The sequence below is a fragment of the Corvus cornix genome, chromosome 7, assembly GCF_000738735.6.
Source record: "Corvus cornix cornix isolate S_Up_H32 chromosome 7, ASM73873v5, whole genome shotgun sequence".
NCBI classification, from domain to species: domain Eukaryota; kingdom Metazoa; phylum Chordata; class Aves; order Passeriformes; family Corvidae; genus Corvus; species Corvus cornix.
This window is the reverse complement of record NC_046337.1, coordinates 2105948-2130496: the sequence shown is the minus strand read 5'-3', so window position 1 is coordinate 2130496 and position 24549 is coordinate 2105948. Positions and strand designations below refer to the sequence as shown.

General features: G+C 41.7%; 1 protein-coding gene across 3 annotated transcripts in view; it reads left to right on the top strand.

The window, feature by feature from the left end:
* The window catches only part of MBD5 (methyl-CpG binding domain protein 5), a 109244-nt gene that overhangs the window by 30743 nt on the left and 53952 nt on the right, over nt 1-24549 (top strand). For all 3 annotated transcript variants that reach the window (XM_039554736.1, XM_039554734.1, XM_039554735.1), the window contains exon 2: nt 11961-12058. The gene's annotated coding sequence lies outside the window, so the exon portion shown is untranslated. The remainder of the gene's footprint in view (nt 1-11960; nt 12059-24549) is intronic.

Here is a 24549-nt window from a genome sequence, read left to right as displayed (position 1 = left end):
ATTCAGTGAAGCTCTGTGATAGAATCTTATATTAGAAACTTGTTAAACTGTAGAAAATACTCTGAGAGCTATCCATCTTATCACAGCTTTTAAAAATAAATGAGTATGTTGCAGAAAAGGGGAATTGTCCACGCAGCATGAAGTTAACCCAGGAAGCAACTTTACCTTCTAACTGCATTAAAACCAAAGATTATGATGATTAAATTTTAGCATTGTTTACAGTAGGTGGTAGAATTTCTAAGGAATCCATGGAATCTGTGCCTTTTCCCAACAGAAAGCAGTGACTCAACAACAAACTGACACTGTGACCTCAGCTGCCTAAGAGGACCCAACTTGCTTTGAAAAATATTTCCTTATGTTTCAAAAGAAAGAAGAAAATCTTGCTGAGGTATTAAGATTTGTTGGCAGTATCTCTTGCTCCTACAGTACACAGAATTCAGAATATCTCAGGCCTTGACAACCAAGAAATGAAAAGTTATGGGACAAGAAAATCCAGATTTAAATCTTTCCCTGCTGAGCTGGCACTTTGACTGAAAATTGTTTGTATGCTAAGGTGGAGTTGCTGTGAGTAGTGGAAGGAGCAGTTGAAATGTCTAAATGGAGCTGTTGATTGGGTTTAAGGAGATTTATTAAACTTTCCCTGTTCACCTCGTGGACAGTCTTTCTGCATGTTTATGTTTCATTTCCATGGTAAATGGGGCCCATTTTCTATGGGAAAGATGAATGTGAAATAGAGATGTGGGTTTAGTGATACTCAGAGCACAGAACTGGTTGTCATCCAGGGAGGGGAAATCACCAAAGGGCACTTCTTCCTGGAGGGTATGGAAAAGGCAGAGACAGACTCGTCCTGGAGGGGCACAGGGAGAGGCAATGGACACAGCTTGGGAAAAAGGAGATTCCAGTTAGGTACAAGAAAAATTAAATCACCAGGGCACTGGAGAAGTTGTAAAATCTGTGTTTTGTAGGAATGTGAGACTTGCTTGATAATGGCCTGAACACCCTGATCAAGTTGAAGCTCCCTGGAGCAAGAGGTTGGATTGGAGCCCTCCAGAGTTCCTTTCCAGCTGGTGCATTCTGTGATCCCAACCCATAGGAAGTGTAGATTTTCTATGGAATGAAGGAGTCAGGAGGTTGGAGGGCAGGTGTCCTCTGCTAGGTCAGCACGGTGGGGTCACTCTGGCCTGTGACCACTCCAGGATTTACAGGCCCCCACCTCTGTCCTGCGTTTTGGCCATGGTGTCTTATCAAAAGTTAATTCAGATTATAGTTAGTACAACAAGAAATCAGGTGTAAGGCTCAGCTCCTGGTTGTGTGAGTGCTGGGGAGGGGCGAGGTGCAGGGCAGGAACAGGAGTTGGGTGTGAAAATGCAGAAATCTGGGGTCAGTTTCTGATCCATCCTAAAGTTACATTTACTCCATGCTTATTATTTTTTTTCTTCATGTAACCATTGGATTTCTTGCCATCACACTGGTTTTGAGTGGCCAGGATTATCTGCAAACACATAAACATTTATCTGTGTTGATTTCTTATAAAACCATATCATTCTGTATTAACTTAGCACAGGAAAAAGATTTTAGACTTTCTGTGCAGAGGATTTTGGGGTGGGGTTTTTGTCCTGATGCCATCCAGTGTGTATTTTCATATTTGATTATTTCATGTTTATTCCTGCTTGCATTATTTGCCGTACACAGGTTACCAAAATCAGACATTTGAGGAAATACCTGGTTTTTTTACAATTTCAGTCCCAGAGGCTCATAGATGACAAATACCCCGTTTGAGGACCTCGGTGCAGTGCGCTGGAGGGGATGTAACTGGTTTATGACTTATGGCCATGTCTGCATGGACACTCACTCCAAGGGATTCCAGCCCCATGATTTAGTACTCCTACTTCAGGGCTCAAATGCTGCTTTGCCTTATTTATTCAAGACACCTGAATGTGCCTTTGTCTGGTCTCTTAAGGAATAATGGCATGGAAAGAGGAAGAGAAGGGAATGTGCAGGACAAGGTTTAACAGCGTCCGTGGAGCTGGAATTGTAAACAAGGGAAGATAACAGGGAAATGCTCGGGCTGGAGTAGGGAATTCGAGCTGGAAATAAAAGGTGAAATGGAGAAAGAGAAGATTAAGACTAAATGTCATGGAAGAGCATTCAGCAAGACTCGTGGCTTTTTCGATGATTCTTCCAAAGAAAGCAAGGGAAAAACTGCTTTGGGACAAAGGCCTTTTTTTTTTTTTTTTTTTTTTTTGTCTTTTTCCTTTCTTTGTTTGTTTATTTTTGTTTGGGTTTGGTTTTGTTTTGGTTTTTTGGTTTTTTTTGTTTTTTTTTTTTTTTGGTTTTTTGGGGGGTTTTGTTTTGGTTTTTGGTGGTTTGGTTTGGTTTTGTTTGCTTTTTCGTTTTTTTCCTGTTTCTTTCCTTCGGCTTAACCACTCCATGTAAAAGAATCTCATCTGGGTATACAAAAGAATGCATTAAATTTTTGAGGCATGGCTGTGGACCTCAGCATCCCTGGGACTGCTGTGATGGTGCCACGAAGCTTCACTGACCCGGAGGCGCCGGCTTTGCCGGCAGCATCTCAGAGTGCAGCGTCCTCATGTTGTACATCTGGAGCAGCTCTGTGCTCTGTGGAGTCCTGGAATGGCTTGGGTTGGAAGGGATCTTAAAGCCCATCCAGTGCCACCCCTGCCGTGGGCTGGGACACCTTCCACCATCCCAGGTTGGTCCAAGCCCCAGTGTCCAGCCTGGCCTTGGACACTTCCAGGGATCCAGGGGCAGCCCCAGCTGCTCTGGGCACCCTGTGCCAGGGCCTGCCCTCCCTCCCAGGGAAGGATTTCTTCTTCATAGTAAAGAATTCTACTAATTCTCCATAGTAAAGAATTCTGTTTATAGTGAAGAATTTTTTTTTGTAGTAAAGAATTTCCTTCACTGACTTCAGTGGGACTTAGTAGGAATGGAGAGACTAAGGTAGTTCAGGATTCAGTTTTAGATAAGTTGAAAAACATGAGAGTAAAAACTGGGCTGAAGTGGGCTGAGATGAAGAGAGGAAGATGGGAAGAAATTAAGCTTTTATACGAGTGTTTTGCTTTTTTTGTTTGTTTTTAATGCCTGTAAATGCTGTTGCTTTATTTACCGTGAGAAGGACCTAGATGACAATTCCAGCAGTGATGTGGACTATATAATTTGAGATTAAAATCTTTCTGTATAAGAGTAAAAAGAGCGTGAGTGGCAAAGAAACCACCCAAATTTAAACCTTTAAATGTGTCAGATGACAGTTTTGAACAACATCATTATTTTGGCATGGCTACTCCTTGGCTAAGCTTTTAATGTCTTTCCTTGAAAACTTTTAGTATTATCTCCAGTGGTATAAAATTCTGGCAGATCAAAATTGCTTTGGTGGTTGAAACTGGCAACACCTCCCTGAAAAGGAGAATTTGCCTTTTTCTCCAGCAGCCAAACTGGCTGGAGGAATTTCTGCCCACTTCCTCTTGCCCATTCATTCCCTCTCCACATGAAGGTTTTCTCCCCTTTTTGTGGTGGTGTCTCTGTGGGCTAAAGAAATGGAGCAGATAAAACAGATTTTTGTGTGTTTTTATTGGGAGGGGTGATTTAGATGGGTTCTACAAAATCTCCTCCAATGGGTTCAGTTTTTGGGGGGGAGCTGTTTGTTTGACTTGAACCTTTGCATTTTTCTTTTCCCCACATGTATATTTCCAGTCTTCTACCTATCCCAAACAACCATTAGAAACTAAAGGATCTTTTAAACCATGAAGAACTTCTAAGAAACTTTTAAATATAAACCACAATTTTATCTTTGGGTTCAAGAAGTTGGGTTTTTTGCTGCCCCAAGAGGTTTTATGGCAACGCAGACACTCCAGATTTCCTTTTCTTGGAGAGCAGCCAGTCTTATCCATAACCCAGCATTATTCCAAGCAGCTTTTCCACAGTTAGGCTGGGAAGAGGCAAACTGCACCCTTGATCCATCGGGATACTGAGGGAGTGAAGCCAACACAGCCCCGGGTGGTTCCTCCTGGTGACAGAAATGGGGATGTGCCGATTGTGGCTCTCCCAGGAAATGTCTGGAAAAATTAACAAGGTCGTTTTCTTAACAGAACATTTCCAAACCTCATTTCAGCCAGGCAGGAAGGGAATTCTGCTTTTATCTGCTGCTGCCTTAATTGTCCACGTGGCTGTTGTGGAGATGTCTCGGGTGATAGTGGTGCCTCTCCAAGCCCCCCAGGAGGAGGCAGTTCCCCTGGAAGGTTTTCTTTTTAATAAAGATAAGATGGAAGGAGTAATGATGGAGACAAAACTGATAAGGGCAGGAATATCAGAAGGAATGGCAGAGCAAAGGCAGAGCTCTTGACTGAATGTGCCTTAAACAGGGATGTGTGCCCGTGGGAATCCTTGTGGCTTCCTGAGCTTTGGAAAGCACAGGTAGCTGGGAAAAAAAATTATGAAGTCCACCCAGAATTATGTTTTTCCTTATTTAATAAAAAAATAAAGAGGGGCAAAAACCTATTAAAACTTTTTCTTTAATGTGCCTAAACCCTCTGCTTTTCCAGCAGGCAGCGCAGTGAGCTGTGAGGAAATGGGATTTTATCTTCTATTTCACAAGGAAGGAATATGGGCACAGCTTCAAATAAATTTGCTATTAAGAAAAAGTCCATTATTACATTTAAGGAGTATTCTGAAGTTTCCAGGAGTGATTTGCAGGGGCTGATCTGTATGAGCTGCACACGCAGCTGAAAAGGGAGATAAATTCCTTTCTGTTAGTAACACAATCATCTCCCAAGGTATTTTTTATTAAATTAGATTGGCATAAGTAAAGTGCTCCTGATGTCATTTGTGGATGCACCTAAATCATCAGCTAAAGAGCAGCTGATCTAAGTTTGGCCAAAGGAAGGAATGAAGTTTTGGAAGATTATATTCTTTGTTCCTGATTCCAATCAATCAGAATTTGATATTTGTGTACGGGCTTGTTTTAAAAGCATTGTAATTATGGCAGTGCTATAAATCTTACGTTAATGGAGACGGAAAAAATATTAAATGTGACCCATACTTAGAGCCTAAATATTCAGTGGATGTTCTTTATGGAATGAGGATGAAGGGAAAGCAGGGAGAATAATAGGTATATGTGAATGTAGGCCTGGAGAAGTGGGATAGAAGGATTAAAAACATTTTAATTTTGCATAAAATCTTTTACTAGATTTCAGTTTGATGGTGAACATGCACTGCTATATAAAGAAGTATTCCTCCGTTAAATCTTGTGGGATTTGGAGGCACTTATGAATTAATTTGTTTCCAGGAGTTCCATCAAAAGAGAAATCCTTTGTAAAACTGCAGGTGTTAAAATACAGACCAAAAAAACACTTCTTGGTCTGGGAAATTAGACACAGTTCTTAGTCAAATATTGAAATTAAAATGCAGAAAGGACCCCTGAAACCTGTTAATTATTACTCTCAGATTTCAGAGAAATTCTTTTCCAGACTTACTTTCAGGTTTTCTTTCCTTAAAAATAAATAAGATATTTGTGATTTCATGGAAATCCTTCCAATGATACCAAGATTTATTGTTTAAACATTGATAGCAGTTAAATAAATTAAAATATCCAAGAGAGGAGGGACTAGTGCAGACCCAGGGCCATCCCAGCCATGGCAGTGCCCAAAAAGAGGCAGAAACTGCTTGAAACATGGTGTAAACCTCTGCATTTTGTGCTGAATAATTGTAATCAATGAAAAGAACAGGAAAATACTGTTGAATGGAAACTGTCATAAGATCAGCCAATTAATACAATTCTTCTGTTGTGTTTGATTGCCTTTTCTGTCCTTGGAAGAAGCCAGAAAATAAACCAAGAGATGTATCTGAAGAGATGCATTTTTTCCTTTGGCTGTGTAACTACACATTGATACATTCATAAATTTACTACATTTTGGGCTTCTGAATGTTTCTAATTTCATTTTGGAGGAGAAAAATATTTCTTCGAACAACTGAGGCTCAACACTGTGCCATTTTTTTCCCTTTTTAAAAGGAATTCTCTGAAGAGATGTCAGTGTTTTATCTGCAGTGAAGTGTCCTCTTTTCAGGTTTTGATTCAGTGGCATCATTTCTGGTACCCAGTGTTTGAAAGCAGAGGAGCATTAATTATTTTATAATAGTAAATGTCAGCGTGCAGTTGTCTCAAAACCCACCAAAAATAGAACTTTCAGCCCAACTTGCACCCTCTTTGCAGGTTTTGAACGCGAGCACCGCTAGGAAATAACCATTTGGAAATTAAAGCTTTGATTCCACAGTTGTCTAATTCAGCCCCTTCAGTTTTTAGCTCTAAGTTTAGAAAAAATGGGAGTGTGGCATCAGTTGCCTGTGCAGATTTGTTACAGACACAGCCTGCCCTGGAGGCAGCAAACGCTGTCAGGGTGACAGCCACTGCCACAAACCAAAGGGGAATATTTTTGGAACCATCCAAACAGCAGAGGAAGAACATCCTGTTATAAACACAGTGATACTTGCATGGCTAGAAAAATATTATTCTCTTTTCTTTCTCCAACACAAGAAAATAAACAACAGGGAGCATTCTCACCCTTGCATTCATTTTTCCTGGTTTGCACATTTTTCGGGAGAACCCCGGCTCCTTGCAGGGTTGGAAGCACTGGGTGACAGCTGACAGGAATTTTGTGTTTCCCTTCCAACTGTGTCACCACCATAGCAGGGATTTGAGGAGGTCACTAAGACTCACTGTGCCACCACGGTTTTCTGGGAGTAGAGTAAGGCTCTGTCACCTCCACGTGACTTGGGAAGTGAATTACGCTCGGGAGTGTATTTTTGGATACAGGAGATGTTTGGGTGAATGGCAGTGTAGATGCAAAGGGGTCTCTTTTATACCTAGAAATTGCAAAAGTTCTCTTTTTTTAGAGACAGTTTGAATTTGCTGCTGCGTCACCTGAGGTGAGGGACGTGTGAGTGGTCTCTCAGTGGTTATTTTAATGAGTCTGAATTCAGAGAGCACTTGGGTGAAACATGAGTAAATCTCATTACTCTGACAGTGGTTGCCTGACTACAAAGAAAGTTTATATTTAGTAAACCACTCACTCCTGTGACCTAGTTTGCTGTGGATGATAATTTTCTTAGCGTGGCATTGAGCTCACTTTCCCCTGTTCAATTTCCATGAATGAGGGATTCTTCCCATCCCTTGTTTTCTGGGCTACTCAGAAAGGAAGACTCGTGGAAGTTAACTCAGTCCATGGGATTTCTTCCCAATCTCCCATCCATCCCTGCCCTCTGGCAGTGTGAATCCATTCCCTGTGTCCTGTCCCTCCATGCCTTGTCCCCAGTCCCTCTGCAGCTCTCCTGGAGCCCCTTTAGGGGGGCTTTGAGCTCTCCCTGGAGGGCTTTGAGCTCTCCCTGGAGCCTTCCCTTCTCCAGGTGAACCTTCCCAGCTCTCCCACCCCGTGGCCTCTTCTGTGCTCTGTTACACTGTTCAGCTTTAAAGAGAGATTAGCTGCTAAAAAAGTATTTAGAAGTAATCCAGAAAGGAAGAAAATGGAGATATTCGTGTTTGGAAGATAAATGGGATTTCTTTCTGATGTAGTTTGTGTCTCATTGAGGGCTGGGGGATTTATTTCTTCCAGAAATATTTTGGTTCTCAGAAATTTTGATAGCAGTGGGATTTTGCCTGTAGTAAAAGATAAAGTATCTGTTGTCTATATACATAGAGAAAACACATTTGTTTATTCTGTATATTTATGTACATATACTGCTTATATATAATGTGGGGGTTAGACTTAAATATGAATAAATAGAGACAAATATCTGGTGCAGAAGCAGTGCCCCACACCACAGCATCCCCAAAACTGCCCTTCCCCAGAATACCAGAAATTAAATTAGTACAATTAGTGAGGCTTTCCTACTTTTAGTTACAATATCTTCTTGTTTTCTAATGGTAATTAGAAAATTCTGTTCTATTGGTGTCAATAAAATGGTAAATAACAGTTAAAAGCAGGATGGAATTCTTCCTTAGGACAATCTTGGAGAAGACTCATCTGTCATGTGATCTCATTAGTCCTTGCTCGCTCATCTCTGACAAAAACAAGCTGACCTGCTTTATTTATTTCTCACTTCAAACTATTAATTTAAAAGAAAGATTGAGGCAGCCTTTTCAGCATTATTGTGGAATAAAAAAGGGAAAACACGCATGTGTTTTCTTCATTCTTTTCCAGTGGTAGCCTGTGGAACTCAGCTGGATCATGGTGGGGGTTCTGAGCTCAGAGGAGAATCTAGCCCTGCTCATTCTTGCATATTCCTGGTCCTGTCCTCCTCCTGCACTGCACCCCTCAGGTGTGAAAATACAAACAAAGATCCCTTCAGTGTTTTTCCAATCTGCTGGTCCTTTACAAAAAACCAAAAAAAGAATTAGGAGATACTTCCCTAACTCTGTGTGCAGAGACTGTGTTATGCATCGAAAATTTCTGCTGTTTCCTGCGTGCATTTATCTTGCTGTGGAATAATTTTCATGTGACTGCAAGGATTTTTTCTCACAAACAAGAAAAACACCTCCCAGAGGCAACGGCTGATGGAGATTGCAGAGGCTTTGGAGTGTTTCTGTGTGGTGCATCCCAAATATTCCCTTAGCTAACAGAAAATGATGTGAGATTTTGCACCTGTCTGAGCTGACAGGTTTCTTTTCATTCCTAAACATCTCTAGGAAGCTCAGGCATATTTGTCACCCATGAGATTGAAGAATCATCATGGAATCCTGGAATGGGTTGGGTTGGAAAGGACTTTAAAGCCCATCCAGTGCCACCCCTGCCATGGGCAGGGACACCTTCCATTATCCCAGCTTGCTCCAAGCCCCAATGTCCAACCTGGCCTTGGATACTGCCAGGCATCCAGGGGCAGCCACAGCTTCTCTGGGAAATCCACTCCAGGGTCTCCCCACCCTCACAGCCAAGAATTTCTAAATTACTTTTGATTGAGTAATGAATTTTCAAACATTTAATAATTATTGTCGTGTGTTCACGCAGTTCAGCTTCTTCAAAGTTGCTACATGGGAATAAATTAAGGAAAATTTATAGGAAGATTCATATCTCAGAAGATACTAAATGTTGAGTTGTAGCTAAAGAAATGTTTTGTCCCCAGTCCAGGAAGAAATTTTTTTTAAAAAAAGAGAAATCAAAACAGATTCTTCCATTTGAGCAGAGACATATGTTTGGTGGGTTGGCACCAGACTAGGATGCAGAATCCTGTAGAACCAACTCTTCATACTCTGGGATATTTAGAGGAACAACATTCAAAATAAGGTGCTGGAGAATATAAGAAAACCAGAAAAATTTAAAAAGAAGAATGGGGAGCACCTGAAGAGCAGCACAAAGGAATTGCAGGCTCCTGGGCTGTGGTGACTAGGAAAGGGTGTTCAGGATCCATAGGGATCTGCTGGATGGGAGTTGGAGCAACCTGGGATAGTAGGAGGTGTCCCTGCCCATGGCAAGGGCTGGAACTGGATGGGCTTTAAGGTCCCTTCTATCCCAAAGCATCCTGGAATTCTGTGGAACTGTGTCTTCATTGGTGTCTGTATCAAATGCCTTTCAGGAATCCACACTGTAAATAACATCATGTGCATTTAAACAGAAAACGTTTAATCTCATCAATAAATTCCCATTAATTGAAGGTGAGATCAGAGTGTCTCCTCCTGGTCTTAGGGTGATGATCATAAAATCAGATGAAGAAAAAATTAAGCACTTGGGTGCCATTCAGCAAAATTAACAGGTCCCAAGAAATTCAGCAGATTCCCTTGAAAGATGTGGTTAAACCCAGAAGAAATTTCTTCCCAGTGCTCTGATGCTCCAAGCCCTTGGAGAAGGCTTAGAGGTTTTGAGAACAAAATTAATGATACCCTTACAATTATTGCAGTTGTTCTGGTTGAGAGTGATGATTAAATCCGATCAGAAATAACATCTGCAGTGGGAACAGAGTTGAAGTATCTGGATTGTGGTTGTGCAGTTCACAAAGAAAATAGAAAATATCATCTATTAACACAAAAGGCAACGTGAGAATGATTTACTTGTCAGGCAAAAAAATAAAATACAGATCTTTTCATGGCACTGAAAGAAATCTGGGGAGATTAAGAACTGAATGGGAAGTCTGAAGCACAGTTGATAGAAAACCTAAACACCAAATTATGTGAACAAAGTCATTTTTAGTGAAGACAAGTCCCAGACACTGAACCACTCTGGAGACTCCAAACAAGAGCTGTTTAGAATGGCACAATGAAATATTGCATTCTCATCCCAGAGCTGCTCCACATTATATGTTTTCCCTTTAAAATGCCATTTTTCACTCCAATTCTCAGTCCATTTTCCAGTTTTCAGCAGGTGAGCTTCCTCCTTTGGAGCCACTGATCCAAATTCTGTGCTGAACTCCTTAAAGAAATCTGTTGTTGGATCCTGCCTTGGCTTCTGTACCAGTTGATTCCTTGGACTTCACTGGGTTGGCTTAGAGACCAAATAAAGGACACCAAAGCCAACAGAGCTGTCAAAAAGTGGTGCTGGTTGAACTCGATGATCCTCAAGGCTTTTTCCAACCTTAACTACTGATTCCAAGGGGTTGTAGGTTTTGGCTGCACAGGGCGTGGATTTAAAGGTGATGGGTTTGGGTTTAGGGCTATTGGGGCTGGAAAAGCCCTCCAAGGCCATGGAGTCCCAGCTGTGCCCGATGCCCACCTTGTCACCAGCCCAGAGCCCTGAGTGCCACCTCCAGGCGTTCCTTAGACCTCAGTGCACCAACATTTGGTGTCTTGGATTGGGTTGTTCAGTGATGCTGAGCTCATCACCAGATCCTTCTCACCTCTTGTTTCACAGAAATTTCTGTGACTTCCAGGTATTCCTTGAGCCTTCAATTACAAAAGCCACCTTTTTGTGTTCCTCTCCTGCCCCTCAACCCCACCTTGAACCATATCTGGAAATTCACCACCAATCTGCCGGGGCAGCGTCGCTCCCAGTGCCTGCACAGCAGCTTCTTAGGACTTTACTGGCTCATTTTGTGTCTGGAAAGTTTTCCCCACACTGATCCATCACTTCCCAGCTGGGCAGGCGTGGAGGTGCAGGGACAGCCAGTTATTTTCTCAGAGGTGCATGAGAAAGAGAGGGAACATAATCGTGGGCAACTTTATTTCAGAGACTGATGTGAGTTATGTCCTCTTCGAGGATTTTACATTTTTGGAAGCTCAACGAAGAGCAGAGTATCCATGTAGATATTCCATAACTTGCTGGTTTCTGGGAGAAGTTGGTTTGAAAGGTGTTTTTTCTCAGGTGATGGAAGTCAGGGGCGTTTTCCTTTGCTCCGAGTTTGATTCCTCCATGGTCTGAGAAAGTCTAAACCAAGTGGAATTGACTGAGTAAAAAAGAAAAATTGTTTACAAGACAAAAACTTTTGGACCTGATGAATTTTGTAGTGATTTAATTTTTTATATTCATCTTTCTGTAGTTACAGGGCTGAGATATGAAAGCAGCACAAACAAATGATGCTGTGTGGTTTTATTGTTGAATAATTTTATTTTTTAAAAGCATAACTGGCATTTATAGTGACCTTGTCTTAAAGTTACCTTTAATTTCAGTCTAGGGAGGTGATTTAACTTTTCATAATTTATTAGTGCTTATAATATGTCACATTTCAATACTAATTGGTAATTTTATTTAATTTAAATTTTAACTCATGGGATCCTTGCTGTTGTTACTTTGGTCTAACAGTGAATTCCCCAAGTCAGGTGTATTTTTATATATATTAATGCAGGGTAATTATCATATTCCTCAAGCAGATAAATCCCTTCCCATATATGGCTCTGATGCTTGATTGTTTATTTTTAACAGCAGCTCCCAAATTCATGTGTTGCATGAAATTGTGCCTTTTTAATAAATAAATAAATCAGTATTTAGCTCTCCTGGCTGATTTTCTGCTCTGCTGTTGTTCTGCAGATCCTTGTTGACGATGGTGGTCGCTGGAGGCAGCACTGTTGAAGATTATCTCATTTACAGACAAGATCTCTGAAATCTGTTTCCTTCAGACAGCAGAGGTAACTCAAATAATCCACATTATGCATTTGTCTAGCAGTAGTAAGTTTGGTTTTGACCTCCAAAATTGAACCGCGGCTGAAGTTTGGGAATCTGACCACTCTGCCAACTTTTAACCTCTTTTTTAATGTTTATTTATTCTAAAGTGAAAAATTATCTCCATGGAAAGAGCTCAGTTTCTTCTCCTCCTTTCAGTCACAAGAATATGAGTCCTTCCTTAGCTTCTCCTTTTTCCTGCGTTTGATGTTTTTCTTTCTTTTTCTTTTCTCGTGAGTTTTCTCACCTGCAGATCAGTTACAATATTTTTGTGGTACTGATGAGACCCAGCACTACCTTAAAACCTGAAGAGCAATTGAGGGTGGGCCTTATGCCGAAAAAGACAAAAACTAGGTGAAAAAAGGGTAGAACAGTGGTCAATCTCTTGAAGGTTTCTATAGAATTTAAAAATGTGACTTCTTTAAATTAAATACTGAAAGCACAAATCTGATGTGTCCTGTGCCATTTATTTTCTCCGCATGTGTTATTTATCATCAATGTGTGGTCTTCTGAGCCGAATAAATGTGAGGATATTCAGGAGAGTTTTGTTTATGTATCATTTTTTCCTATTTTGAAACTAACTCAGTATAACACTGTAGGTAATATGGGACCATTTTTTTTCTGTTATGGAAGTAGAGCTAATTTTCCCACTCATTATCTGCTGTTAATTTAATGTGTGGCAATATCTGAAATTTAGTGCTGATTATGGCAGTAGATTTTTGGTTAGCAGTACAGCTCATCTATGAGCAAACCAATTAAGACATCATTTCAGAATATAATTGAGCTCCTAATGGAGCACTTGAATTCACTGGGAATTTACATATTTGCTTTTCTTTGCTGTAGCAGAGAGGTCCAAAATGAGGCTACAGCTTCAGTTTTGAACTTCTGGAGGCACCAACTCGAGCTGAGGCTTTTCAAAGTCAAGCCTGTAAAATGCTCTTGAATAAGGGCATGGATAAATTCATGGATAAGCTCCTTAATGCTCATATCTGAACTTTGGATGGCTCTTGGGAGCTGGGAATTTGAGGAATCAACCTCCACTGTTCTTAGGGTGCTGACGCCCAGGTGATGCTCTGATGCAGCACAGTTAAAACTGACTTAAACACAAAGTTCATCCAGTGTTTGTAATAAATTTTTTTCTTTTACTCATGTCTGGATCTGCTGGGAAAGGGCTCATTCTGCAAATCTTTATAGTACATATCTTTATAATAAATATATAATATATATAATCTCTGTTTTCAAGCAGCATCAATAGAGAATTCGTGGAAGTGCTTCGTTAGCCCAGACAAATTAAGTGTCTCATTTATGGAGTCTTTGAAAATGAAGTTAAAAAGTGAAGGCAGTTCTCTTCCCTTCTCATTTTCCCTTAGTTTGGGGATTTTTTTGACCCTCAGAAGGAAGATTTTTACATTGAAAAGACAAACAGAGCTGATAGAGGTTATTGATACCTCTGCCTTATTGAGGGGTTGGGTTTGTTTTGTTGTCACTCTTCCCTTCCAGGATAGACCTTTGCATATGTTTTTATTTGTTCTAAAAGGGGAATCTACACCAGTTGGTGAAGGAAAACCAAATGTTTTGGGGGAATAATTATCAAAGTCTGTGTTTGGGTTCCGAAAAAGCCTTTTTTAATGTGAAAAACTAGGGCAGAGAAAGTGGTTTTCTCTGTAAAGTTCCTGTTGTACTGGTTATTTCCTGAAAGTTTTAATATGTAAATGATGATAAACCTCAGGATGCTTCAGTGAAATCCAAGAAAACATTTAGTTCTCATTCTCAGCATCTTAGCTTGTTTTTTGAACTCTTTTTTTCCCCCCACTAAAGTGCTCACAGCTGTACAGGTACTGCAGCCACTGCTGCTGTTCCATTTGATCTATTTTTAAAAGCAGGGGCTCTGTGGATGGAATCCACATTCCTGTGGAGCCCAGTATTCCCAAACCTTCCTGACCCTGCCTCACCCCCTCAGACCTCGTGCATTATCTTTAATTATATGATAATATGCTATTTTCCTCCATAGGAAACCCTTCCATTAAATAGATGGAATTTAACCAGCAATCCGCTGGCTTTAATTGTTCAATCCTTCCTTCCTCAGTAATGTCCAGGCCTTTCCCTGCAGATGGAATTCACAATTTGCCTTCGTGCTTTACTGCACCTTTTAGCAACAGGTGCTAATTTTTGGAGAATCCCACACTGGTTTAGGTTGGAGGGGACATTAAAATTCATCCAGTTCCATGGCAGGGACACCTCCCACTGTCCCAGGCTGCTCCAAGCCCCATCCAGCCTGGCCTGGGACACTGCCAGGGATCCAGGGACAGCCACAGCTTCTCTGGGAATTCCATCCCAGACCCTCCCCACTCTCCCAGCCAGGAATTCCTTCCCAATATCCCATCCATCCCTGCCCTCTGGCACTGGGAAGCCATTCCCTGTGTCCTGTCCCTCCATGCCTTGTCCCCAGTCCCTCTCCAGCTCTCCTGGAGCCCCTTCAGGCCCTGGAAAGGGCTCTGAGCTCTCCCTGGATCCTTCTCCTCTCCAGCTGAACATTCCCAGCTCTCCCAGCCTGGCTCCACAGCAGAGGGGCTCCAGCCCTGGGAGCAGCTCCATAGCCTCCTCTAGGCTCCTCCAGCAGCTCCATGTTTTCCTTGTGCTGGGGGTAAATCCAGCATTATTAACACGGAAACCTGGCTCTGCAGAGCTGGGAGGATGAGTGGGGTTTGCACCTGTTTATCTTTTTAAACCTGAGACATTCTAGCAGTGCAATAACTGACAGCCACATCCAGTGCCCTGTGCCACCCCCAGCTCCAAGCCTTGTTGTCTCTGAGGAATTCCCGAGTCGTGGAATGGCGGGACCGTGATGTAGCACTGTCCAAACCCCAGAACTGATGGAGCTGTTTGATTCCCGTGCAGCCTGTGACACACAGAGCCTTGGCTCTGCTCACACTCTGCTCTCTGCATGGCCTGGCTCCCAGCTCTGTCATTCCCGAGGTTTGGGTTGGGGTTATCCTAAGGCAGACAAGGAGCAGGGTTGTGTTCCATCAGTTCTCTCCTCAGCCTGTTTTTCCTGAATTGCCATGAAAAGCAAGGAGCCCGGTTGCCTTTTCTGAAGCCCTGATGTTTTTCTCAGAACAATCAATTTTCTGTCTCGCTCTGTCTTCTTTCCACATGAAAGGCTTGGAGTTGTGTGAAATTCCCAAGGTACTCTCTCTAAAGCAAGGTATAAACGAATTCTACCTTCTTAAATTTAATAAAAGGAGACCTACTTAATTTGAATTTTTTTTTTCCTACAGAAATTATTTAAAGGATTTGGGTTAAAAAAAAAAAAAAAGACATTTTCCTAATGTTGCTTTTCAATATCACAACTTTTAGGTGCATTTTAGAGCCAAATTTTCAAAGTACATTTTAAATGTAATAGATTTGATAAGTTGTTCCCTGCCTGAGCAGAAATTCTTGTACGACTTCTGCCAAGTTTTTGCACAGAGCAAGAAGTTTGTTTTCCATGATCCCCATTTCTCTTCCAGCTGCTCCTTCTGAAATTGAATTATGGGCTGACGTTTTGAATTTTTCCTTACACAGATATTGTAAATAAAACTCACCCACTACAAAGGCTTTTCATTTTGAAAAATTGGAGCAGCAGGCACCCTGAACAAAAGGAAATGTTCCCAACCCTTCTTTTATTGTAACCAAATTAATCAAGCTCAGGGAGTTAGCTGCAATTTCAAAGTTAAATGTTTAAGTAATGCAAAACTTTCTGATCCTGCAGTGTCTCTCTCTTTAAAATTCATAACAAAATTGTTACAGGGTTTTTTTTAATAGTTAATTTTTCTTAGCAGAGCTAAAGATTGGCTTCCTACAGCCCCAGGAACCTGGATACCTCCAGAAAGTTTTGAGGTTCTTGGGATATCTCCAGAAAATGTTGAGGGTTTTGATTATTTCAGTCTGTGGTATTAGAAAATGTTACAGATCTCCATCCTTAGGTTTTCCTGTAATATCACAAGAAATTTCTGTGAAGTAAAAGCCGCATCTTTTTGCTGGAAGTGCTGCTGATTTAAAATAACAGATGAGAGCTCCTGTCATTATTTATTAATTATAAATAATATTTAAAAGAAGAATGTACAGTGTAGTACTTAAGATAAACTGAATTATTCTTTTCTGTTGAAACCCCAAACCAAACTCAGATCTTTGATTTTTGTTTTAATAATTCCTTCAGGAAAAAAAAAGGAAGCTCAAGGGCAGCAAATTTAAAATGCAGCTGTTAATGAAAACCTAAGAAAATGGTGTTTCTTACATGAAGGTGTCCTGAAAGGTTGTGAAGAGATTGGTTTTTTCATTTTGCTCTTCAGTTTTGTTTTCTTCTCCCCTTCCTATCAGTTCACATCCTTGGAGGGCCACTATCATGGTGAAGAATGTATTGAAATGCTTAAGGAAAGCATTAACATTTCTGAGATTCTCAACTGCCCTTCTCCTTGAAGGATCCCAGTCCAGGGAAATGCTTGAAAATTAAAACCAGGGATGCTTTTAAAATCAAACACACCAAGTTTCTAAAGAAAAGAGCCTCTCTTCCTCTCAAAACCTGTGGTGATGCTCCAGAGCTGAACACAAAAAGGGTTATTTTTAATTTTTACCACATTCCTGAAAAGTATTCCTGAGAGGTAAAGATCCTCACCAGTGTGGGTCAGCAGTTGCCACAGCTGGCTTTGGCTCAGCCTCCCAAACTAAGTTTGGATCACTTCAAAGGATTCATCACATTTCTTTGAGGTTTCATCACAGAATCATAGAATCATTTAGGCTGGAAAAGACCTTTAGGATCATGGAGTCCAACCATAAACCCAACCCAAGTCCACCAAGTCCACCCTCAGTTTATTGGTGCTGTTCTGAGAGGGGGGGCAAAAGCAGCCGAGTTTAGGAGAAGGGAAGGTGAACTAAAGCTTCTATTCCAAAACTCATCAAAAGTGAAAATATCTCCTCTTTTTTGGTCAGTCCTTAATCCAGGACATGGATCCCAGTGTGCATTTTCCATGGGAACAGGAATCTATTTGAGGTGCTCGTTGTTTAGATGTTAGAAAACAAAATGCTCTTGTTTTCATACCACACAAATGGGAGTGTTCACTCGTGAATCTTCATGTGTTTGATAATAAATAGTTCATGAAGAAGTAGCTCCAGGAGTGAATTCTTGTTTCATTCCTGTCACAACAAGAGAACAGCAAATGGAGAAGGAAACCTGGCCACAGGTGCCCCTTCAGTAAAAGGAAAACCAGTATCATACATGTTGTAGATATTATAATGTCTATTTAACCTCTCCTAGATAATTCTAACAGCAATTTTTTTATGCTGCTAATTTTTGTTTGGAAGTTTTATACTTTTGCCAGTGTAGACATTTATGGTGGTTCAGGCCTTTATTTTTTTTTTTCTTTAAGTTTTCTTATTATCTGCAGCACAATTTGAGCGTTTGAGTGGCAGCGAGTGACATTTGCAGAGGACAGATCCTGTAGGCAAATGAGCAGGTGACAGGAGGCACAATGGCACTCAGGAATAGTCTGACACGTGGGTGTTCCGGCTGGAGGATCCTCTTTGTGTTCAGTGAAGTTCTCATGGAGTAGCTTTCAGTGATATTGTATTCTCAGAGTATAGAATTCAATATATACCCATCACACACAGGCTTCAGCTGGGGCTCTTGACGCCATTTCTGGTATCATTCTGCCTTACAATACCATTTAAAGTGCAAAAAGCTGAGTAAACTGCCTCTGAGTGTTGTGTCAGAATGATATGCACGTGCCTTGATCAGGTTAATATTTATTCTGTTGATTGTGATCCTTGGAAAACAGTTACTGGGAACTGGTGATGGGAGAGAAAGCACTTTGTTCCTGCAAAGGGCACTTTAAAACTCACTGCCAATTCACTTCTGTTAGGAAACTGCACAACTTGTGTCTTCCAGTGAAACAAGTTAGCAGATCCCTGATTCAGGTGATGCTAGTTAAAAAAAATAAAGCCACATAAGCAGTATTTGGCTGATTTTGCTGTTTGTCGGTGATACTGTTAAGGCTGTGGGTAGCCCTGGTCTGCATCCCTGCAAATCTGTAGAATCCAGCTCTTCTACAATGTCTCCTCTTGGAAAGGATAGTGACGATTTAAAAGTGAGCCAGGCACCTTCCTGAGAACGAGGGTATAAAGTCTGGGGGTTCCTACCAAGTGTTTTCCCATAATTCAGTTGGGTTTTCTCTTTCTTAGCACTTAAAAAGCTTCTTTCTAATGCCTTTTCAGTGGAAATTATGTTTATGAACTAGTCCATGTACAAAAACGATTTTTCTGATTTGTCTTAAATTCCATTTCCTTGATGATCTAAAATCTAAAATACATTTCAAGCCTTTAAAAATAGAACCACAGGAGGGGACAAGTCCCTGCTTTTACACAGATGTTTCTGCAGGAGGGCCAGTGCCCTCAGATTATCGTGATGGTCCCATCTAAACATATTTAAAATATGAAATTACACATTCTCCATGAATAGTTTTGATTTGGGTTGCAGGAATGTGGAGCTGAAATTCCAGTTAAAGATGGATTATAATTATGAAGGACCAGCCTGGCTGCAGCTGCAGGGACAGGGATAGGACATGCTGATGAGACTGGAGAAGGAGATGGGAATCACACACCTGTTCCCTGGAAAAACAGACTCTGAGAGCCCATGTTTAATGCCCAAAGTTTTATTTGAGTAGTTTGTGAAGAGGGGAGTGTGGCTGGTTGATGATAAAATGCTTTCAAACCAGGAATACTTGTTGGGAAGGCTGTCCTGGAGTGAAGATGGGAGTGGGGCCCTCACTGGACATGGGTTGTGTGGTTGTGTCTGACATCTCTGGAGCTGCTCCCTACAGATTTTGAATTCCTGCCCCAGACAGGTCCTTTTTCTTTCCTAGGCATCTAAAGGAGAGTGAGGAAGGGCTCTGGGGTGACACTCCAGTTCCTAGAGGGGCTCCAGGAGAGCTGGAGAGGGACTGGGGACAAGGCATGGAGGGACAGGACACAGGGAATGGCTTCCCAGTGCCAGAGGGCAGGGATGGATGGGAGATTGGGAAGGGATTCCTGGCTGGGAGGGAGGGGAGGCCCTGGCACAGGTTGTCCCATGGATGCCCCTGCATCCCTGGCAGTGTCCAAGCAAAGGCTGGACATTGGGGCTTGGAGCAGCCTGGGATAGTGGGAGATGTCCTTGCCAAGGCAGGGGTGGGAATGGATGAGTTTCCAAGCCAATCCCTTCTGGGATTGTGTGGATGTTAAAAGCCAAAGGCCAGAAGACAGCGCAGTGACTGTTCCCTGCCTTCGTGCAGCTCCTGGACTATCACCTTTCACAGACCCTGGATCACAGCTCCCTGATCTTGTTTCAGAGCCTGGAAGTGACACTGAGCTCACCACAGCACCTAGAAAATGGTTTCCATATTCATTACCTATCATAGTAACGAATTGCATTTTATATAAAATGAATGCTCTTCTACCTCTCATCTTCATCATCTCAGAGATCTTGTCCAACTTCAACCATTCCATGATCTGGACTGAAATATTTCCTCTGTGTTTTATACATATTAAATCCTTCCTAGCTGTACTTCTGCTTGTTGCTGTTGCAGTCCATTATTCTTCCTGCACGTCCCTCAGCTGCACATGTGCTTCAGCCTTTCCTTGCGCTACTTGCAATGAGGAAAAACGATGCCAACTGGGAAAAGTTTGTGCAAGACATTTGTGTGGAAATGATCTCCCAACCAGGGAGCTGAGGAGCACAGCCCAGTGTCCTCCTGCTATGGCTCTGTGGCATGAAATTGATCTATAAAATCCTAAGTTTGTAGCTGCGCTCCTGATGTGCCTTGGTTTTTTATCCCCTAAATTACTGATAGACACGATGTGGTAGATTTTAAACAGGGTTTTTTTCAGAGGCTGAAACATTTCTTAAATAGTTAAACAAATAAATAGTTAAGCACCAAATTCTGAGGGAGAAAAACTGGCATTGCTGTGTATTCAGAGCCTGTGCTCCAGGTGTGGACTGACAGAATTCCAGCACAGTCTGTCCTCTCCCATGATGGAGAAGTTCTGGAGGAAGAGCTAAAACCAAAAGTGATTTTTGGGTTCAGGTCAGGGGGATTACATTTCTGGCTGGAGGGAAAGAAGGGTCTGACTTCCTCCTCTGTGATCAATCCCTAAATCCAGAAGTAAGTATGTAAGAGGCTGAAACCTTTTTAGCCCCTCAGCCTGGGAAGTGAACTTGGAAAGTGGGATGAAGGGAAGGGAGGCAAAGAGAGGTTGCAAGGATTACAGACCCTTACTTGTTGGAATAGCAGGGCTGTGCTCCTTAAATTTTAGCTTAGATTCAAGTTCATGGAATATTTACAGTAATGGGATGTATTCAGTGAAAAGGGAGGGAACAACCCCCAACCACAACGTACAAAAGATCTGCTGGACTGACACAACAGTAAACTATTTGTTTAGGTGGAAATAGAAATTTATAAAACATGAATCTAGGATTGAACTATGTTCTAGCAGTGAACTAAATGAGGTGATTTAGTGATGATAAAAAGGTGATTTTAAAGCAGACAGATTGAGGATTGTCCAACTGCAGTTGCTGAACCCTGGAGTCCTGACTCTGTGGGAATTGATGGCAGAGCTGAAAAAGCATTTCAGTTACATGCCCAGATTACAGAATCACAAACACAGCCCTGTCATGACTGGATTTCATGGTTCCATTCCTGAATTTCAGTGTTCCATTCCTGCATTTTGGATTGGCCTCTCACTCCAAATACCTGACTCTTCTCCTGCTTTTCAAACATTTAGGTAACTCTTTGTCAGGTTTTGCAAGATGAGCTCTAGGACAGAGATTCCAAACCAGTTAAATTCCTTCTTACTGTCCTTGAACTCGGCTGAAACACTGTCAATGCTGAGGCTATCCCTGTCACTCGTTTCCATGATTCTATAGCTCCAACAAGAGGTAAAAAATAAACATTTTGGAGGAGCATTGAAGATGTTTCTGATGAGGTTTTCTTGTGACGATCTAGAGAAAATAAACATGAATTCTGTCAGTAGGTTTTGCAGTAACACCTGCAGCTTGATGATTTAAGTTCAATAAATTACTTAATTCGGGGTTTGGCCAACAAAAGTGAGTGGTGGGACAACCTGTGGCACATCTGGATTTGTCCAGATGGATCTTGAGTTTGTCCACAGCAGCTCAAGGCCTGACAGTAAAAGAAAACACAGAATGTTTCTAAAAGCTCAAAGCTCAGAATGCTGAGTTGATGCTTTCAAGACTAGAAAGCAAAATAGTACAAAAAACTCACAAACCTGATCTGTGCTTCTAAAGAAAATGCACTAAAATAGCTGAAAACCTTCAAGGCACCCTTTGAACATTAGAAAAACTTGCATTTTATCTCCTTTTCACTCAAAGGCGTGGTCTTGGCGTGGTTTCAAATGCAAATGTTGGTGATCTCCAGGGCCTGGATGCTTTTTCCCTTTGACATTTCCTAAGCACCTAGTGCTGGCTGCCTAATTAGGGTGATTTAATTTTTTAACGGCTTTCAGTAGGTTTCACATATGGTACCTCTGGATGGATTTTGACAGCAGTACGAGATTGAAGGCCTTTGGCCAGTCCTTTGCAGGAATCAAACTGTCTCTTCATCTGTTGTTGTTTCAGTGGTTCATGAGAACCAGTCCAAACTCAGCTTTAGGGATTCGGGAGCTGGGAGCAGAGCTTTCCTCATGTCTCTTGATTCCCTTGGAATTACCCAGAGCTGTGCTGGTGCCTGGTGGCTCCCTAGGAGAAGGATTCCCTTCAGTGGGAAGTTTTGTTGGGATGTTTGGGAGCAGGACACCAACGTGTGCTTTCACCATGGACCCTGGCAGGGTGTGGGCAGCGATTCCCAGTGCTTCACATCCCAGATTATCATGGAATGGCTTGGGTTGGAAGGGACGTTAAAGCTCATCCCATTCCATCCCTGCCACGGGCAGGGACACCTTCCACTATCCCAGGCTGCTCCAGCCTGGCCTTGGACACTGCCAGGGATCCAGGGACAGCCACAGCTTCTCTGGGAACCTGTGCCAAGGCCTCCCCACCCTCACAGGGAAGATGCCAAGGCTCCTAACAGGTGTTTATCCAGGAGGAGATATTCCTGAGGGAATCAGTCTGGGAAAACTCATGCTCATTAGGTGGTTAAAATTACCAGGATTTGCAGTGTTCCAGAAAACACTTCCAGAAAGAAGTTTGGTAGCTGATAACTTCACAATTAACATTCCAGAAAGCGCTCTGGCATCTCCTGGAATGCAGCTGAGCAGCAATATCACTTTTTGTGTAAAAACCAGAAGAATATGTTAAATTGCATTGCTGTTACACCAAAAGCTACCAAAAATAAATGGGATGCCTGTTCCTTTTTGTCCCTTCCATGGAACAAAAACTAAGCCTAGAGTTATGTTCTATCCGTGGCACTCTGTTAAATCCAGCAGGGATAGAGAGGAAAGGAAACACATTGTCCCTGTTAGACTTTTCAGTGGTTTGAGAGAGAAAAAGGCACTCTAGTGTTCAGTGGAAGGAGAAAATGAGCCTTGCTTTGGGTGCTGGAAGCCCAACAGTTAAAAATACAAGAAACCTTGCACTACTGCAAATCCTGCTCAGTTAAAGGGAACGTGGCAATTCTAAATCTTCTGTCCCAGGAAATCAGCACAGTTTTGAAATGTGTACAAACTGAAAACAATCTATGCCAGAACTCCTTGTGCTACTGCCAGCTAAAAGCAAGGAAGAAAGGGAAAAAAAATGAAATTGATGGGTTTCAAAGCTGATAATTGTGCTTGAGTGCTGTGGCTGTAAATCACTGAATGGCTTTTCCTTGGATACAACAGTCACTGCATGTAAATGTACACATGGTGCCTTTGCAAGAGTACAAAATACCTGAAATCCTCAATTCCAGTTATTAAAATACAACCTGATGCAACATTTCACCATTTGCCTTAACCTGAGATGATTCTGTGAATGTCAAATACCATCATGCTGAGGGAAATCAAAATTCATGCACAACATGATGGCAGAATGTGTGACCTTAACTTCAGAGCAGCACAACGTGTTAAATTATCTTGCTGTAGTTCCAAAAAGCTTCATGGATTAAGTTTTTTAGAGTGTTACTCTTCAAGAGTGGGGAATTTTAAAAACAATTTTCAATTCTGTGTGAAGAGACTTTTCAGTTTGGCTCAGCTTCTCCAAAATAATCTCTCAAGTCCCTGCCTGAGTCTGCAATCATTTTGGGCAGAGAAAATCATTACTCTGAAGGTATGTTGGATCTGTTCCTCAGGATGACTCCACACCCCTGGTTACGTCCATGGCCCTTCCCGAGTCATCTTCTGTTGCTGATCACACAAAAATTTGGAAGTAAAGCTTAAAACAAGTTTCTGTTCCTTTTTATTGGTTTTATGTCTTCTGTATTCAGAAAGAGCAGCTGGAAAATGCGCTACAAAAACGGATTTTTATCAAACTTACTGGCAGAATTTATCCAGAGGTACAGAAATTGGAAAGAATTGTACAGAAATTCATGGAATCACAGAACCGTTTGGGTTGGGAGGATCTTAAAGCTCATCCCATTCCACCCCTGCCATGGCAGGGACACCTCCCACTGTCCCAGAGTGCTCCAAGCCCATCCAGCCTGGCCTTGGACACTGCCAGGGATCCAGGGGCAGCCACAGCTGCTCTGGGCACCCTGTGCCAGGGCCTGCCCACCCTCCCAGCCAGGAATTCCTTCCTAAATTTATTTTCAGCTTTGAGACTTTTTTTGCAAAGCCCAGGCTGCCATTTAGGGTGTGGTTGCAACAAATTTAGAGCTCGTTGTGGGTTTGGGGTTTGGACCAAGACGATTAATTAAATTAATGAAGCAGAAGGGATGTTTGTGCTGTCACATTAATTCTGCCACAAAACGATGTGTTTACAGCAAGTGGGCAGAAACACTGATATAAAATATTTTGGTAAATAGATGTAACAATAGGCCTTGATAATTTGAGGAATGTGAGAATACAGTGTTATTTCTGTGCAGGTGAATTTATATTTTCTGTATTTCATGTTTCTTTGGACAAATAAACCAAAAGTCTCTTAGGGAAAAACCTTGGTTTAAGCTGCTCTTTTTTATCAGCTGCCTAAAATACTTGAAGGCTCTGAGGTACAAACGTTTGTTACCCTCCTGTGTTCACCATCCTGTGCTCAGTTGGGCTGACCTGCAGCCCTGACTTACAGCCAAATCATTTGGTGTGTCCATTTACTACATTTTCCTGTTTTAGGATAAATTCTTACCTTGAGTAAGTTTACACAGCTTTGTAGTGAAGCCCTAATATGCAAAATGAGCATCTACCTGCACAAGTTGATTCTTAATTCTGGTGGTTTAACCAAGGACATGTTTATAGTTCAAAAAATAAATAATTCAGGAGCCTGGATCTGGCTTCTGTTGACTTTTTGTGACCCTACTTAAGATTT